The sequence below is a fragment of the Chenopodium album genome, chromosome 20 (assembly GCF_948465745.1).
Source record: "Chenopodium album chromosome 20, dcCheAlbu1.1, whole genome shotgun sequence".
NCBI lineage: Eukaryota > Viridiplantae > Streptophyta > Magnoliopsida > Caryophyllales > Amaranthaceae > Chenopodium > Chenopodium album.
The window spans coordinates 29,322,100-29,339,136 of record NC_137853.1 but is presented as its reverse complement, the minus strand read 5'-3'; positions in this window follow the sequence as shown (position 1 = coordinate 29,339,136).

Here is a 17,037-nt window from a genome sequence, read left to right as displayed (position 1 = left end):
TGTAGAGAATCCTTCCATTATATTCAGTCATTAAAGGTATCACAATCAAATATTCCCAACTGATTAATGCCATTTTGCCTAGCTAATTTCATAATTTGTGTATGTTTACATAATGTTATAATAAGATTTTTTTGACACAAATGTTATAATAAGATTTCGGTAGACATTAATATAAACAATTTTTCAAGGAGAAACTTAATTGGGGTCATTAAGGTACATACATATAATGATATAAATTGTTTTGTTTTGCTTTTTAATCTATATTGTATTTTTTTTTATATTGAAATTGGAATTTGTAAGAGTTGGTTTTGATTTGTTTGTCTTTAATTTTAGCAAAGATAGTTGGACAATATCATGAACATTTGTTGCTCTGATCTAGTATATATCAATGGCATGATGGCCTCTTCTACTAGTGGTATGATACTGCATATTTTCCTATGCATCTTTATTGTGAATTTTACAAAAGTTTAACATGTGACATAATTCTCTATACACCTAATTTTCATACACCATAGGGATAATGTTTTGGGCCTTCTGGCCTAGGAAATTCTTGAGCTTTAAAAACACAAACTATTGTGGTGAACTGATGAATGAAAACCAATATCCTACAATAGCACACCCTAATAAGTTTGTAAGCAAGCGTTATATGGATGTTACTTTAAATAATGAAATTATTGATGCTACGCTCCCATAGTCCCATGTTTTTGAGATGATGAACATTATTGAGATATGACCCGTCTTAGAAAGAGGGTATCAGGCCGTAAGATCTCTCTCTTTTTGAGACGTATGAACATTATTGAGATATGACCCGTCTTAGAAAGAGGGTATCAGGCCGTAAGATCTCTCTCTTTTTGAGACGTATGAACATTATTTAGATATCACCCGTCTTAGAAAGAGAATATTAGGCCATAAAATATCTCTCTCTAGCCGTGCTCCCATACTTAATGCATGTTCCATATTCCATACACAAGTAAGGGGGTCAATAAAAGGGACAATGGACGGAGAATTAGGGATCCAAAGTATGGGAGGGTTGTTTACTTGTTATATGTAAATGTGTGGGGAAGAGGGATACATATATAAGGTGAAGTGCAGGGGTGGCTAAGTACCTTCCAAAATGATACATCAGTGGAACTTTAACATTCACCCATCAATTAGCAAGTCAAACTTGTAAGTTACCCCCTAATAAGAAATTTAGGCTAGTTCAACTTATTAATGTTGATATTAGCTTAGTTCAGGATTAATCAAATCAAGACATATATTATTGGTTTATTTATTTGCTTTTATTATCGTTATATACCTCAATTTTGCACATTCATAATTGAAAATTACATACGAGTACAAATTGATACAAGTCTAATGACGCTATCTTTTGACAACTTTTATCTTATGAATTGGTGTACAAATAGGTTTAAAGTTTGCTCATATTCGAAAATCAGTTCGAATCAAGTGTTTATAGTTCAGATTAGTGTTTGTACAAATAAGGTCAAACTATATGTTATTTAAGAGTCTGTTCACATTTACTTAATTTCAGTTCAGCTCCAATCAATTCAGTTCAGTTCTGCTCAGTTCAGTAAATGTGAACAGACCTTAAGTTTTTGAAATATATGTATTAGCTTATTGGTGGACTCATGATGAAATGGGCTCATGTAAATAATCCAATATTTTTGTGATAGCAAATTATTATTGTTTAATTTTTCATTATATACTCGTATTTTTTTTTTTTATTATTCCGCTACGGAGAGTAATAGTGTATTAATAATTTGTTCTTGTAAGTATCTCAGTGTTTGATTTTAATTCCATGAAAAATACAAATGCAAACTACCATACGAGTATGAAACCATAGGAGTGTCTTTAACTTGCTCATATAATCACCCATACAATTACGAAAATCAATGTAATAGATGATTCGTGATCATCTTCAATAAAATATTACAAGTATAAAAAACCTTAGTAGCCAGGTCAGGCAGGAATCACTCTCCATATTGAAATTTGAAGCCACCTTTCTTAATCTAAGAGAATTCACTCCAATTAAGATTCGTAATTAGAATATTCTATCATCTTATCTTACCCTTTCGTCGTATCATACGTGCTCTTTACATAAAGTTTCTTTTATAAAAAAGTTTCTTTAAGAAAAACCATATGCTAATCCAAATAAAAGAAGGAAAAAAAAAAAAAAAGTTTATTTAGCTCATCCCTTAATACACTACTACAATATCCAATACACATGAAAAAGACTCATTCAGTCATTCTCACGGCATGTTTATTGCATGATGAACATGATAGGGTGATTCCGGAGAATAAATAAGCACAACTACTCGCATTACGTACACGGCTACACACACAGTATAAATCAGTAAATATATATATCAGTAGTTAGGACCTGTTCTAATTGACTGAGCTGAACTGAATACTTAATGAGAGAAGGAAATTAAAAACTGAATTGAATAGGCCCTAAGTTATGTCGAACGTGCTTAACAAATCTCGTCTATTGTTTGAATTACTAACATCAAGGAAGATGAACATAAATTTGTCCCTGAATTTAACATACGGAGTACATCTCATTTAATGTGTAAGCATTTTTATCACTTGATGCCCAAATATAAAATTTCACATGATATAATGCTCTGATCTTTCTAAGACAATAATTAATACAGTTACGATAAATTTTCAAATTATGGTCAAATTGTCAACATTGACAACCATATGCAAGATTAGTTTCTTATTTAAGATGATATCAGATTGAAATGATTCATTGATACTATGGTTACTCTGTATCAATTTTAAATCAATAGAATCAAGCTTAAGTTAACATACAAAAGTCACACAAATATAGTGTTAATTGCTAATTCAAAATTAATTACAACTTTAAACAATACAATTAGCTTCATAATTTGACCATTTCAATGATAGCACATATTGACGCTCCCAATTTTCACAAACAAAAAAAATTAGATTCATTAAAATAACAAGTTAACAAACTACCCAAACCCTCGGAAAATCCGTTAAAATAATCAAAAATACCGACCAATTTCTCTTTAATACACCAATCAGTAATGAAATCCCCTCAATGTCAAAAACCAATTAAAAAACCACAATAATTGCCCAGAAAATCATACCAATAAAAAACTGATAATAAAACAAAAAAAAACGAGAAATCACAAATTAAAAGCAACTTTCTAGATCCAAATTCCAAAAGCATAATAACAGTACATTTAATAAATCTTTCAAAGCTTCCAATAACGATACTACTTCATATTTTTTGAATACAGTGGAATCAAATCAGCTTTACATGAAATAAACAAAGTAAAGCTAACCAGCGTAGATGTGAACACCAATAGCAATAAGGAAGATGGTAATTAAACCAAAGTAAATGATCCCGTGCACGACGATAGCGGCGCCACTGGTTTGCATATTGCCAAACTCAATGACACGGCCGCGGCCGGGTATTTGAAAGAGTAAGCCTGGTGTAAGAAGAACGAATAGCACCACCGCGATGACCACCGGTCCCCAATCTGCCATTCTTTGGAGAAACTGTTTTTAGTGTTTGTGTTTTGTTTGAGAGTATTTTTTGAGAAACTTCCGGTTTTGTTTTGTTTTGAGTTGAAGTAAAGTTGAAAGTTTAGGGTGTTCACGATGTGTTATTTAAAGAGTGTCCCGTTGGACACATATATGTGAGGAAGGAAATAAACAAATGAAGAGGAAAGAGTGTGACAAGGATATGTGAGGAAGGAAAGGGAAGTGTAAGATGTAAGATGAGTCAATCAATGGTAGATTTTGGAGCACGTGTAAGGTTAAAATCATCGTTTATGAGGGTTGTGGTTTTTTTGTTTTTTTGTTTTTTAATTTTTTTTTTTGATATTGTCAAAAATAAAATTGTCATGCTCAATTTTTTTATTTTTTTTTAGTTTTCGATTTAATCAACAAGTATACTCTCTTCCTTGTAGAAATTTGACCAAACTTTGACTTAATTTGTAGATTAGTATCATTTGTAAGATAAAAATTAGAAAAATTTCATAAGAATAATCCAACCATTTCTCCATTCTCTCATAATAATTCAACCTTTGAATCTGCCCAAAATAAGGCTAAGTTTGTATTTTTATTTTTTCTTTCTCCCTTAATAAACCCAAATCGGCCAAATGATATGTGACCTAAGCAACTTTTTATTTTCCTTTATCTATCTTTTTAAAATTAACAAAATAAAACTAAAAAACACTCAGACCACCTCCACCCCACTGCCACCTAACCCCTCCTTACTCCCCCTGTCGGCGGCCAACCCAACCCCCGGCACCGATGACCTTGGCCTGTAGACACTTAAAAATGTCTCCCCCAAAATAAAATCCGATGATGAACAACCTTTCACCGCTTCTATTGGTCAGGTTCAATATTTAATCTTTGGAGTACTTAAATTAAACCATAGCTTTAGCCCAACACATTGCATTTAATTTACTTAAACCAACCCAATTCTAACCAATTTTCCCAAACCATAACCCATTTTTCTCTTATCATGACCATAACACACAACCCGAGCAAACCAAATTTCGTGGCCCCATAACTTTGATCCAAATATTTTTTTTGGTTGCATAGACCTTGAAATAATCTTTGCACAACATCATAAGCCAAATTAATATTTAAAACGAAGAAGATATGAGCAAAACACTAATACTTGACCCAAAATCGACACTTAGAGGTGATCATTGGGCGGCGCGGGATGGGTTAGAATTTTGGTGCCCAAACTCTTCAAAATGGCCGGGTCGTGTGGACTTTTTGGGCCATTTTCGAGCTGGGAAAAAAAAACTAAAAATGCATAAAGACGCATTCCCAAACCCGTCCAAAAAAAAATCGAGCAGGAAAAACCTGTCCAAAATCGGGCTGGGTCGGGTTGGGCTAGCAGCTTGATCAGGTCTACCGACACCCTTACACTAAAACAACTATATCATAAAATCTACAAATGATAGACCTGATTTTGATTGTGCTGGAAAGTAGACTTCAAGATCTTTCCAACGATATATTATACGAGTATGCCTTATTCCGAGTTACGGATCAAAAGTTATGGAAATTTTAAAAATGCATAAAAACTGAAAAATACCGCGTCATGGGACCAAGTACCGTGCCACGACACCAAGATGTTTCATATTATTTTCTTAATGCGCTTTCTTTTTTCAAAATAATAGAATTTGTTATTGGCCACGCACGACACTCACCACCGTGTGTCCGTGCCACAATACCTTTTTCTTCAACGACGCTTGTTTTTCTAGGGTTCCGGAGTGCATACCTCACATTTCCTCTGTAATATGATATTACCATGCTCATTTATAAGTTTTGGGGCACCAACACACATTATCTCTTCTCTCTCATGTTCTAGCATTGAACCTTGCTCTTAATTACACCATTCCTCCCTAAGCACTCCAAAGAGTCCATACAATACCTAAACTTATGTTCTTAAACCATGACGTGTAAGGTAGAACCGATTGAGGGTTTAGACCAAATCAACTCTACTTTAATTTAATTTAATTTCAATTCGATTTATTTTTATTGAATTTACTAACGCTCAATATTATTCATGATGTTTAAAATTTAAAGAAGCACGCAACATGAGTAATTTATTTACTTAATTGATGATCTTATTTTTATATTTATTGCTAGTATCATGATTCGTGTAAGTGTGCTTTGATTTGAATAACACTGTTATGGTTAAATTGCTTCCAATATTATGTTTATTTAATTCTATTTTTTTTTCCTTATCACCATATTGTATATTTAAAGGGAATATGTAATAGAATATAACGCCTAATAAGATAATTTAGACGACCGATTTAGGTTCGATTTTAGTCTTGTTGCTTAATCAAGTGATCACTAATATTTTAGAATTATGTGTGCATTAATATTCAACTAATTTAGCCTAATCTAGTTTGGAGCAAATTGAATCTTTGTTTGTATGACATTAACTTGAGATCGGTAGCAAGAAATACTACTTTTCACTATAAGAATCGAGTAGAAGCCAATACGGGCTAATGTGAATCCATGACTCACTTTGTACCATCATCCCCGATCCTCCTTTCGTGGTTTTGAACCATGGAGTTAGTATCTCATGGATTATGAATGGGGTACAACCTTCACGGGACAATCATTGTTGCCTATCGTTGTCTCTTATTCCTGATTGTCTAATAATGATCCGTGAACGATTTACAAGTTTCTTAAAAACTTGTTGTGGCGGCTCCCTACTTTCCTTGTCCCTAATTGTATAATGTCAATTCCCACTTCCTATGAGCGCCAAAAATATTCACTACACGTTTAAGTAGGCGCGCTTCGAACTGTTGGGTTTTGTAGTGTCCAACACTACACAAAACAAAACCCTCCTGAGATCCGCACACAAATTAATGAAGGTAACTAACATGCATTTTAATTATTAACAATCACATACTTGATTAACAAAGAGAGAGAGAAGGAGAGAACGTTCATACCCTCTACGCACGAACACAAACCCAAGAACGACAAAGGGCCCTAAGCGTGACCCCTCTAACGAAGTCCACCCGCACGCCCAAAACTTGGTCGATATTACCGGCTAGAGTAATATCTACACTACTAATTAAGAGGATCCCTCCTTATAAGGTTCTCAAAATTAGAGATGCCTTTTAGAGTTATTACTCTTGTGTCAGTTCCCAAGGGAGACCTTGGGTATTTATAGGAGCGACATCTCAAACCCTTCCACTTCTAATCTATGTGGGACTTTGAGAAAAAAATTGCATTTAATTTAATTCCAAAATAAATTAAATGCAAAGTCAAATAATCAATCAACAAGTGGCAATCACATGAGAGTGGTTAGGTGAGGACCACAAGGAAGAGCCATATGGTCTCCTTGTTACCCAAGCCACCAAACCCACCAATCATAAAAAGGCATGACCAGTTAGCATCCTAGGGCACCAAGGAATGACCGGTCAAGGCCTCCTTGATTTGGTTGGGCCTTACAGCCACACCGTAAGCCCACACGGGGGATCCTTGTGGTTTGCTCAGCTTTGGCCTATCAGCACGCACCGCAACCCCACGAGAGCTGTAGGGTTGTTGTGCGTTGCTTGGCTGCTATGGCGCAATCCCGCGAGCCTTGTCCGCAAGCACCAGCAAGTCTCGTCGCTTGCTAGTGGGCTGATGCGTGCTGCTAGTAGGGCTCATGGGCATCTGCTAACAGCAGCTAGCGAGGCCCAACGCTTGCTAGCAGTTGACCTTGCTAGCATTGCTAGCTTGTGAGCCAAGGCACGCTCGCCCTAGTTAGCACGCATGTGCTACTACCACTACAAGAATCAGGTGAAATAGCGACGGATCGGTTCCGACGGACCTGAAAATCAGTCGGAAAAATCGATATTTCTGACGGATTTATTTTCCGTCGGAAATTTCCGACGAATTAAAAAAATCTGTCGGAAATTTCCGACGGAAATAAATTCCGTCGGAATATATGTGCTTTCCGACGGAATTTTCCGTCAGAAAGCATAAATTCCGACGGAAAATTAAATCCGTCGGAAATTTCCGACGGAATTTTCCGTCGGAAAGTGTTTAAAAAAAATTTTAAAAAATAAATTCATTTTCCCAAACCCTAAAATCAGCCCCTTCCCCCTTTCTCTCTCATATTTCCGCCTCTCTTTCTCTTATTCAATTTCAGCTCTCTCTCTCCTTCGTTATCCCTCTTCTCCTTCTCTTTGGTTCCTCCTTCCTCCTTGGTTCCTGACTTCTCTTCTCCTTCCTCCTTCGTTATCCCTCTTCTCCTTCTCTTTTCCTTCCCTCTTCTCCTTCTCTTTCCTTTCTTCTTCTCTTCAGCGTCCTTTCTCTCTCCTTCAACCAACAGCGGCGCACACCAACAACAACCGCAACAGCCAACAGCAACAACAACTGCAACAGCAAGATTCGTCAATTACCACCAACAACAACCCGAGCAGTGGCGCAACACCAACAACAAACGCGCATCAACAGCAAACCCAACAAGCACCGTCACAAGCTTCGCACCCTCCACCTTCAAGGTCTTTTTTTTGTAGATCTTGTTGTAATTGTAATGATAGATTGTAAATTTTATTGGATAATTGTATATTTACATATTTGATTTAATTTTTGTTGGTTAATTATCGTTTAACTTAATGAAATTCTGATTAAATATGTAGATCTACTAGTTTTGAGTGTTTGTGTGGTATTTTTTTGATTTTATTGTGTAAATTTTTTTTTTTTGGGCTAATTTTCGTATTTTGGGGTTAATTTACAATTTTTTTGGGGGCTTTTCGTTTTTTTGGGCTTAGTTTTGGTTGTGGTGGTGTCGGTGGTGGTGGTGGTGTATGGTGGTGGGATAGGGTCGTTCGTGGTGTCGGTGGTGGTGTGGTTGTGGGTTAGGGTTGGTGGTGGTGTGTGGTTGTGGGATAGGGTTGGTGGTGGTGTATGGCTGTGGGATAGGGTTGGTGGTGGTGTATGGTTCTGGTTGGGTCGGTGTGCAGTGGGGCCAGGATGGGGGGCTGGTGGTGTGGGGTGGTAGCTGGTGGTGGGAGGATTTTTTTTTTGTTTTTTTAAAATGATTTTCCGATGGAATTTCCGTCGAGAACTTCCGACGGACTCATTTTCCGTCGGAAATTTCCGACGGACTTTTCCACACCCGAAAAACCTTTTCCGATGCATGAAATCCGTCGGAATTTCCATCGGAAAAGTGGTTTCGACGGAAATTCCGTCGGAAAAGGTCGATTTTCCGACGAGTACTTTTACGACGACAGGTTCCGACGGAATTCCGTCGGAAACACGATTTCCGACGGAAAATAGGGTGTTTCCGACGAAATTTTTCCGTCGGAATTAAGCAGTTTTCTAGTAGTGTACTGAGCTTGTGGCCAAGGGCATGCATGCTAGCATGCTTGCTAGCCATACTAGCCTAGCCCTTACATGGCTAGGCTTGTGCGAGTTTAGGGCTTCGTATGTTGACTTGATAAATGTTGTTTGACTTATTTGTACATCTCGTTAAATCTTAGAATTTAACTTGACGTCCAATGTTCGGCTTCGACGCTCTACGCTCGGAATAAGACGTTGGAATACGTATCCTCTTGTTTGACGTATTAGATCCTTCAGCTTAATTGGTCGCCTTAGTTTGGTTGCACGCTTGGGTGTGACCCAAAGGGTTCAGTTAGGTAAAGCTGTGAGATTAATATAACTAATCTCATTGATCGAAGATGACCTCTAGCCCGACTTTTCGATCACTTGACTTCACTGAATAATTAACTGCTCCGTAATTGATTCTGAACCATCTATTGGAATAATACACTTGTTTTAAAAAACACCATTCCTTTCATGAATGACGCCTACATACCCCACCGTACATATTGTACATATGTTATACTACACATATATCATCCACACATTAATTGACTCATTTAATCAAGTTTGGGTACCTTTTAATTATTTGCTTATCGAACATTAATTGACTCTCCTAATTCAATATGTATGATTCGATGGACATTGTAGGTCAAGTTATTTGAACGCTACCCCGATTCGGGACTAATATTGGGAATGAGAGCGGTCAAATGTGTTATATATGCTGCAATTATGGATGAGAAGTTGGAATACTGGCATATCGATTTCACCATTAAGAGCACTATGATGTTCAACCTCGTAAGATTTTGAATTTGATTTTTTTTTTATTTATGAGTTACTAAGTATGTTTATTTAATTTCTTAAAAAAAATTATATTTTTTGATGATTAATAATCTAATTGATTTTTTTTTTAATTTACTTTTTAGGCAATTACTTCTTCCGATTTGATGATGGTTTCGACTACATGGTGCATTGTGGAAAACAACTCTATTTTCCACCGCACTGGTTAGTCTAGCTACCCTCGTCATGGTTGCTATACTTAGCCCATTTATTTTGAACGAGCCCATGCAATTAGGAAGGTACATAGATTTTAATTATAGCGGTATTTAGATTACATAAAAAAATAATAAATTTCTCATAATATTACGTTCATGTGTTTTGCAGCATGATAAGATTCTTTGTAATCGTTGTAGGAATCTATCTTGTGATTTGGGGTAAAAAATATGATAACAAGGATATTTCCCAACAAGATAAGGATGAGGAGATGGTGTAAAAAGCTAATTAATTTATTTCAAGTGATAAATGATAATTCAAGTCATTTTGGGTCAATAAAGAACCTAACAAAAATTAATATTAAATTCTAATTAAACTTTATGTATATATACTATTTTTGTACATATATTGTACATATAATGCACGTATAGCATCCGCATATTAATTGAGTCATTTAATTGAAAAGTTTGGGTACCTAATATATGTCAATTGAACTCGCAGATTGTTTCTCCAAGAGAAGTAATTTAATTGTTTACTCTTCTTTATAACTAAATAATGTAGCAAATTTTTATAAGAATAAGTTAATAAGTGGGGCTGGCTCACCCCATTATATATCTTTAACATGGCTTTACTTATTAGTAGTAGTCATATCATTACTTTTATCTTTGTCATCCTATTCAGGTACGTATTGTTGTATATTGCACACAAAAAAAAAAAAAAAAAAGTATTGTAAATGTTGCTAAGTTGTTTTCTTAATTATCATAGACTCATAGTAATATTGCTATTGCACAAATAAAGGGATGTATGTTGTTATCTTAAAATTGTTTTTAATTTTATTGCCAAAATTATAACAATACAAATAAAATCATTTTTATACGACACGTAGAATTGAGAAGTGAATTGGGTATCACCATTGGTTATGAGAAACAACTCAATTTTTGTCAATACTTAAAGTTAAGTATCACATTAAGAGATGGTCTAAAAAGTTACTAAAAGTTGAAAATAAAAATAATATAAAAATTGAAAGTAGAAATCATTAACCCTTTTTCAATGTAATGGTGGTTCAATAAATGGTGACATTATGTAATTAATATTTGTGTAAATGTGGCATTTGATGATGATTGTGACATTGTGATTAATATGGAATCATCATTACAATTTAGTTAGTTAGTAGATAAATTTTTGTTGATTTTTTTTTCCACTGTTAAATTAGGATGGAGAATTTAAACTTGCATACTCCAGCTAAAATAGCCACAGTACTAGGCGCAATCATAGTCATAGATGGTATTATGATTCTTAGCTTCTACAAGGGGATAGTTATAGAGTCCGCAGGTAATAAATGGAGACAAACTCAATTTTCTCTTCCTAAAGGGGAATCAACTCATATGCGTGATCACAATGAATTTCTTGGCACTTTATCTACATGTGGAAGTTTTGTTAATTTTTACAGTAACTTCACTTTTTATTGAGGTAATTTTTTTTGAATTTTTTATTGAGGTAATTAGACTAATTACATTATTTTCTTACATTAATTTGTTATACTCTATTATTAATTAAGCTCATTTAGGCCCTGTTCACTTCACCTTAAAAAAATATTCGGTATAATTAATTTCAGTTCAGTAAAAATAAGTGAAATTTGTTTAAGTAATTTCAGTTTAATAAAAATCAATAACTTTAAAGAAGAAATGTAATAGAGAATCGGTAATTAAAAATAATTTCAATTCAGTAAAGTCAATTTCAGTTCAGTAAAAATAATTTTAGTTCAACAAAAAATAATTTCAAGTAAGTAAAATAATTTTAGTTCAGCAAAAATAAAGTGAAGTGAACAGAGCCTTATATATACTAGCAAAAGGGTTTCAATTACTAAATTATGTAGGGAACTGCAACCTTAATTTAGCAATAATATACTTTAAAAAAATCACATTTATTAAGTTAATTAGATTTAATTATATATATATCAACATTTTTCTTGTATCCGTTTTGCACTCCCAAGTCTCACACCCTTGTCCTTATCCGATCTCGCACATCTTTAGCATATTACACTAGTGGAAAAAAGGTCATCCGTAACGGACAAAAAGAGCCTGTCCATAACGGGCAGTGGGCGTTACGTATACTGCCGTTACGAATAGACAATATTATTCGTAACGGGAAGTGTCCGTTACAAATAAGTAGTTATTTGTAACGGACAAAACAAATGCCCGTTACAAATAACAGGTTATTCGTAACGGGCAAAATTGGCATTTATTTTTCCCGTTACAAATAACAAGATTATTTGTAATGGGCATTATACCTGCCCGTTACGAATAGTGTTTGATGCAATTTTAAAAAATCCAGCACGTGCTAGCACATGCTGGATCATTTTATCAAATAATGAGATACATTTTTTTTTTACAAAGTATAATACACATTTAGGCCCTGTTCTCTTACGTTGAAATTCAGTTCAATTCAGCTCTATTCAGTTCAGTTCAGCTCAACTCCTAATTTCCTTCTCTTATAAAATATTCATTTCAGTTCAGTTCAGTTCAGCTGAGTTCAGTCAATGAGAACAGGCCCTTAATATACAATAAGCAAAAATTTGTTCATTATCACTTCAAAATATATTAAATTGCTCATATAATTAATGTCGCAAATTTACATCTCAAGACTAAGACTAATATAAGATTTAATGATGATAAAAGAGCAAAAGCAAATCATAATTGTAATAATAATAAAACAAGTTTTGTCTAAATTAGTATTGAATAATTTAGATCTTCCACCATTTTTCAGAGTTGTTGGAACGTATCCTGTTGAAACTCGTCAATGTTTGAAAATTCCAACATTTTGTGGTCTAATACGTTGATTCTTAAGCTCCCTTGTGTAGATATTACATGCTCCACCTTCAATAATTTCAACAAACCAAAATTAACATAATTGAAAAAAAAAAAATATCAAAATTAAAACTCAGGAGAAAAGAAAGTGAAATTGACATACCTTGCAAGAAAGGCAGCAGAAAAGGAAAGGTTCTTGTAAGGTGAAGCGGCAATCCCAAAACTTGGGTTTCTGTTGAATCGAGATTTTGGCCTTTGTCTTAAAAATACCACTTTTGCGCTGTTGGTTATGTATCCCTTTTTATCATAATACAATCATAACGCAAAACATGCATAATTCCTCAAAATTCAAAAGAACAAGTATAGATCTACAAATTGTGAACGAGAAAATCCACACACAAAATGAAAGAACAACACCACCGCCATACGTACACTTACCATCACCACCGCCGTACTCATGAAATCATCCATTCGACCACCACCGCCGTACACTTACCATCACCACCACCGTACACTTCCAACAGCCATCTGACCACCACGAACCCAAATTTAATTACACCCACGAAAGCCGGAAAATTGTTCAAAACCATCCACAAAATCTACCTCGCAAAACCCATGAAACCACCCCAACGCTCTTCAAAAACTGTCCTGACCCGTCGACACCCACCCTAAAAATCCAGAAAGTCAGATCCGGCCATCCGGCCATGAACACCACCCTCTCAAACCCACAAAACCCATGAAATCCCCCACAAAACTAATTTGAGAGTAAAGCAACGAAAATTGAGGAATTTAAACAGAAAAATGAGAAAAGATTATCTTGGTATTGTATGTGGAAGGAGAAATAATGGTCATGGCGCCGGTATACCGTCGAGATGAGAGAAGTAGAGAGAATGAGTGAGCAAGAGAGAGGTGGAGAGAGGGAGAGAGAGAGAGAGAGAGAGAGAATGAGTGGAAATGATAGAGGATAGAGGATAAAGAGGGGTGAGGACAAGGTTGACGGCTGGACAGTGAAACCCTAATAGCAATAACTGGGCTATAGGCTCCTTTCCCAACAGTTGGACTAATTTATTTGTGACGGGCACGATATACCTGTTGGCACAATATGCCTGTTACGAATAATATAGTATTCGTAACGGGCACAATATGCTTGTTACGAATAATATAGTATTCGTAACGGGAAATATTTTTGCCCGTTAAAATTTGCCGTTACGAATGTTATATATTTGTAACGGGCTGTATCTTGTCCGTTACGGATGTATTTAATGTAACGGGCATACCTTTGCCTGTTACAAATAGCCTATTACAAATGACAATTTTTCCACTAGTGTTACCATAAATAATTCAGCCTTTGGCCTATTCAAATTTATTAATTCAAGCTTTGAGGTCTTCAATTTTATTAGGCCATGTTGACTTAGCTTACTACTTGTTCAGGTAATTTTTTTTTTTATTAATTTAACAAAAAATAAAAAAAAAAAAAGAAAACTTTTCTCTCTCCCGCTCCTTCCCCCTTACCCTAGACCACCTAAGGGACCTAACCACCTGAACATTGGAACTTAGCCACGTCTAGCCACCAATCATGCATTCAACCCTTGAAATGAGCCACCCAACCCAACTCATGAAAACCCTAGCCACCCCTAAAACCCTAAAACCGATGAAACCCACCCATCCAATTACCCACCCCATAACATTATAGTCGTTAAAAGGCGCACCAGTGTAGCCACAACCTAAATGAGGTGTTGGTGGGTTAGTGGACATGAACGACCCATGGTTTAACAAAAAAGGGGTAACTTGGGTTGAGAAATTGAGATTGGTGGCCGTGTTCATGGTTGTGTTTAGGTGGGTGTGTGTGAAGGAAAGAGTCGGAAAGAAGTAATTGAAAAAGGGAAGGAAAGGGGGGGCAAGAAGGGTCGAAATAGTGAGAAGAATGAAGGGGGAAAGATGGCGGTCAGAATAGGAAGGAAGAAGAGGAAGGGCGGTTGGGAAAAGGAGGGGAAGGGGCCGAGTGGTCGGAGGTTAAGGGGTTGCCGGATTTAATGGAGGTGGATGGGAAGGGGGCTGATTTGATGAAGCTAAGGTAGGGGAAGGGAATGAGGGCTGATCTAAGGAGGGGGAGGGGAAGAGGACAGGAAAAATAATTAAAACTTAATTTAATTTATTTTAATTTTTTAAAGTTAGATAAATCAAAATATGACACGTGGCTAGGTGACTTGATTTGTATGTTGGTGATCGATTTGACCTAATAAAATTGAAGACCCCCCAAGTTTGATTTATTTAGACTAATTCAAAAGAATGAGTTAATATATTTGAACAGGCTAAAGGTTCAATTATTTAAATCAATTTTTCCTATCTAAAATGAGCTATTTACAGATAAACCCCTACAAGTTTTAGTTGGTCCCGAGACTACCTAACTTTGGCTAGTCCCTCGTTTTGAACATGAACATTTGATATAACAAAAATGAATATTTTCTTGGTATAGTTGGCCGGTGTTCCCCAACTAAATTTAACATTTACTAGAAAAAAACAAACATCTACTAGGAAAAAAACGAACATTTAGTAATGAACATTTACTAGAAAAAAATGAACATTTTTAGCTGGTCTCATGACCAGCCAACTACAACTGGTCCTTCATTTGAAAAATGACCAATTAGTATTATAAAAATAAACATTTTATGATTGAACATATTTTGACATTGTACGATTGTACCTATTAACATTATATAAAATAATACATACAACTATGAAATGAACATTTACTTCCACGGAAGTGTAGAAAATGACATGTGCACTTTTTATTGCATACACATTAAACATCATACATACAAACAATTGAACATTCACTTATGCGAATTTGAATAGAATAACATTATTGCATATGCATTAAATATATACAAGTAGTAGGGAATTTTAAAAAAATAGTGTTAGAATTATGAACATATATTGTTAAAATTGTGAACATTAATAACTTTGATAAATATGAGCATCCAGCTCTTTTTTTTTTATATTTTTAATTTTCAAAATATAGTTTAAGAAACTATGTGCTTTGTAAAGTTGAAAGAATATCTAATAAAAAGAAATTAGACTTTAATTTGTTCAATTCTCTTGAAAGAATGTCACACAATTTGATGAAATGTATGATTTAATACTAATTGAATAAATAAACAAAATGTTTTTCAACAATAAACAGAATTCTTATGTCTAACTATTTAAATGCTAATGTTAATGGAACATCCTTTAATATATAAATGAACATTTTATACAACTTAGCAAATACAAAAAATTATAGTATTATTATAAGAAAAAAAAAGGAAAATTTAACAAAAATAATCCAACCTTTCGTCGGTTCTCCCAAAATAATCCAACCTTTCAATTAACCCTGAATAATCCCACATTTACTACTTATTCTCCCATACCACCCCCAGCAGGTCACCATACCCCTTGTGACCTGTTGCCAAGCCATGTGGCACTCTCTTATTGGTTAAACTTTTATTTTTTAATTTATCTTTTAATTTTAATACTTAAAATAAAAATAAAAATAAAAGTCCTTCTTCACCCTCACCCCTTCCTACTCCAATCTATCTCCTCCCCTTTCATGGCCACCATCAAGCTTAGCCACCACTGTAACTTTTTTTTACCGCCATTAACCACCATCTTGCCATCTACCACACCTTACTTCCTCCACCTAGACAGAAAAAACACCACCCCACAACCATCGTGGTATTAGCGGCTATGGTAATCAACCATTCCAGTAGCAGCTCCGGCGGCAATTGCCTCTCCTCACCCACCGCTGAAATCTATCCACATCCACCAGAAAACCCTTAACCTTCAATAAAAAAAAAATCCGATTGTGAGGGTGGAGTTTGGGGTTCGTGGTGGTGGGTTTGTCAAGAGAGAGAAATGGATATAAGGTGGTGGTGGGGTTAATTGTGGCCATGGATGGCTTGGGGTTCGTAGTGGTGGTGGTAAGGTGGTTCGTAGTGGGGTGAGTGGGTGGGTAGTAGTTCAATTCGTGGTGGGTGGTGTTGGGGTTTAGGTGACGGTGGATTAAGGTCGTGAGGGTGGAGCTTAGTGGTGGTGGTTGTGGTCTTGTGGATCATGGTGAGGTGAAGTGGTAATGGTGAATTGAACTGTTGAAGGAGGATGAAAGTATGAAACAGGAAGGGGAGGAAGGAGAAAGATTGGTTTTTTATTTTATTTTATTTATTTTTTTATAATTTTCTGTTAATCAAATAAAAATAATAACAAAAATAAAAAGGGAAAATAAATAATACCGGTTGTATAGGTCACAGGTAAAATAGGATTGGTAAGGGAGAATAAGTAGTAAAGGTGGGATTATTCCAGGTTAATTGAAAGGTTGGATTATTTTGGGAGAACCGAAGAAAGGTTGGATTATTCTTGTTAAATTTTCCTGAAA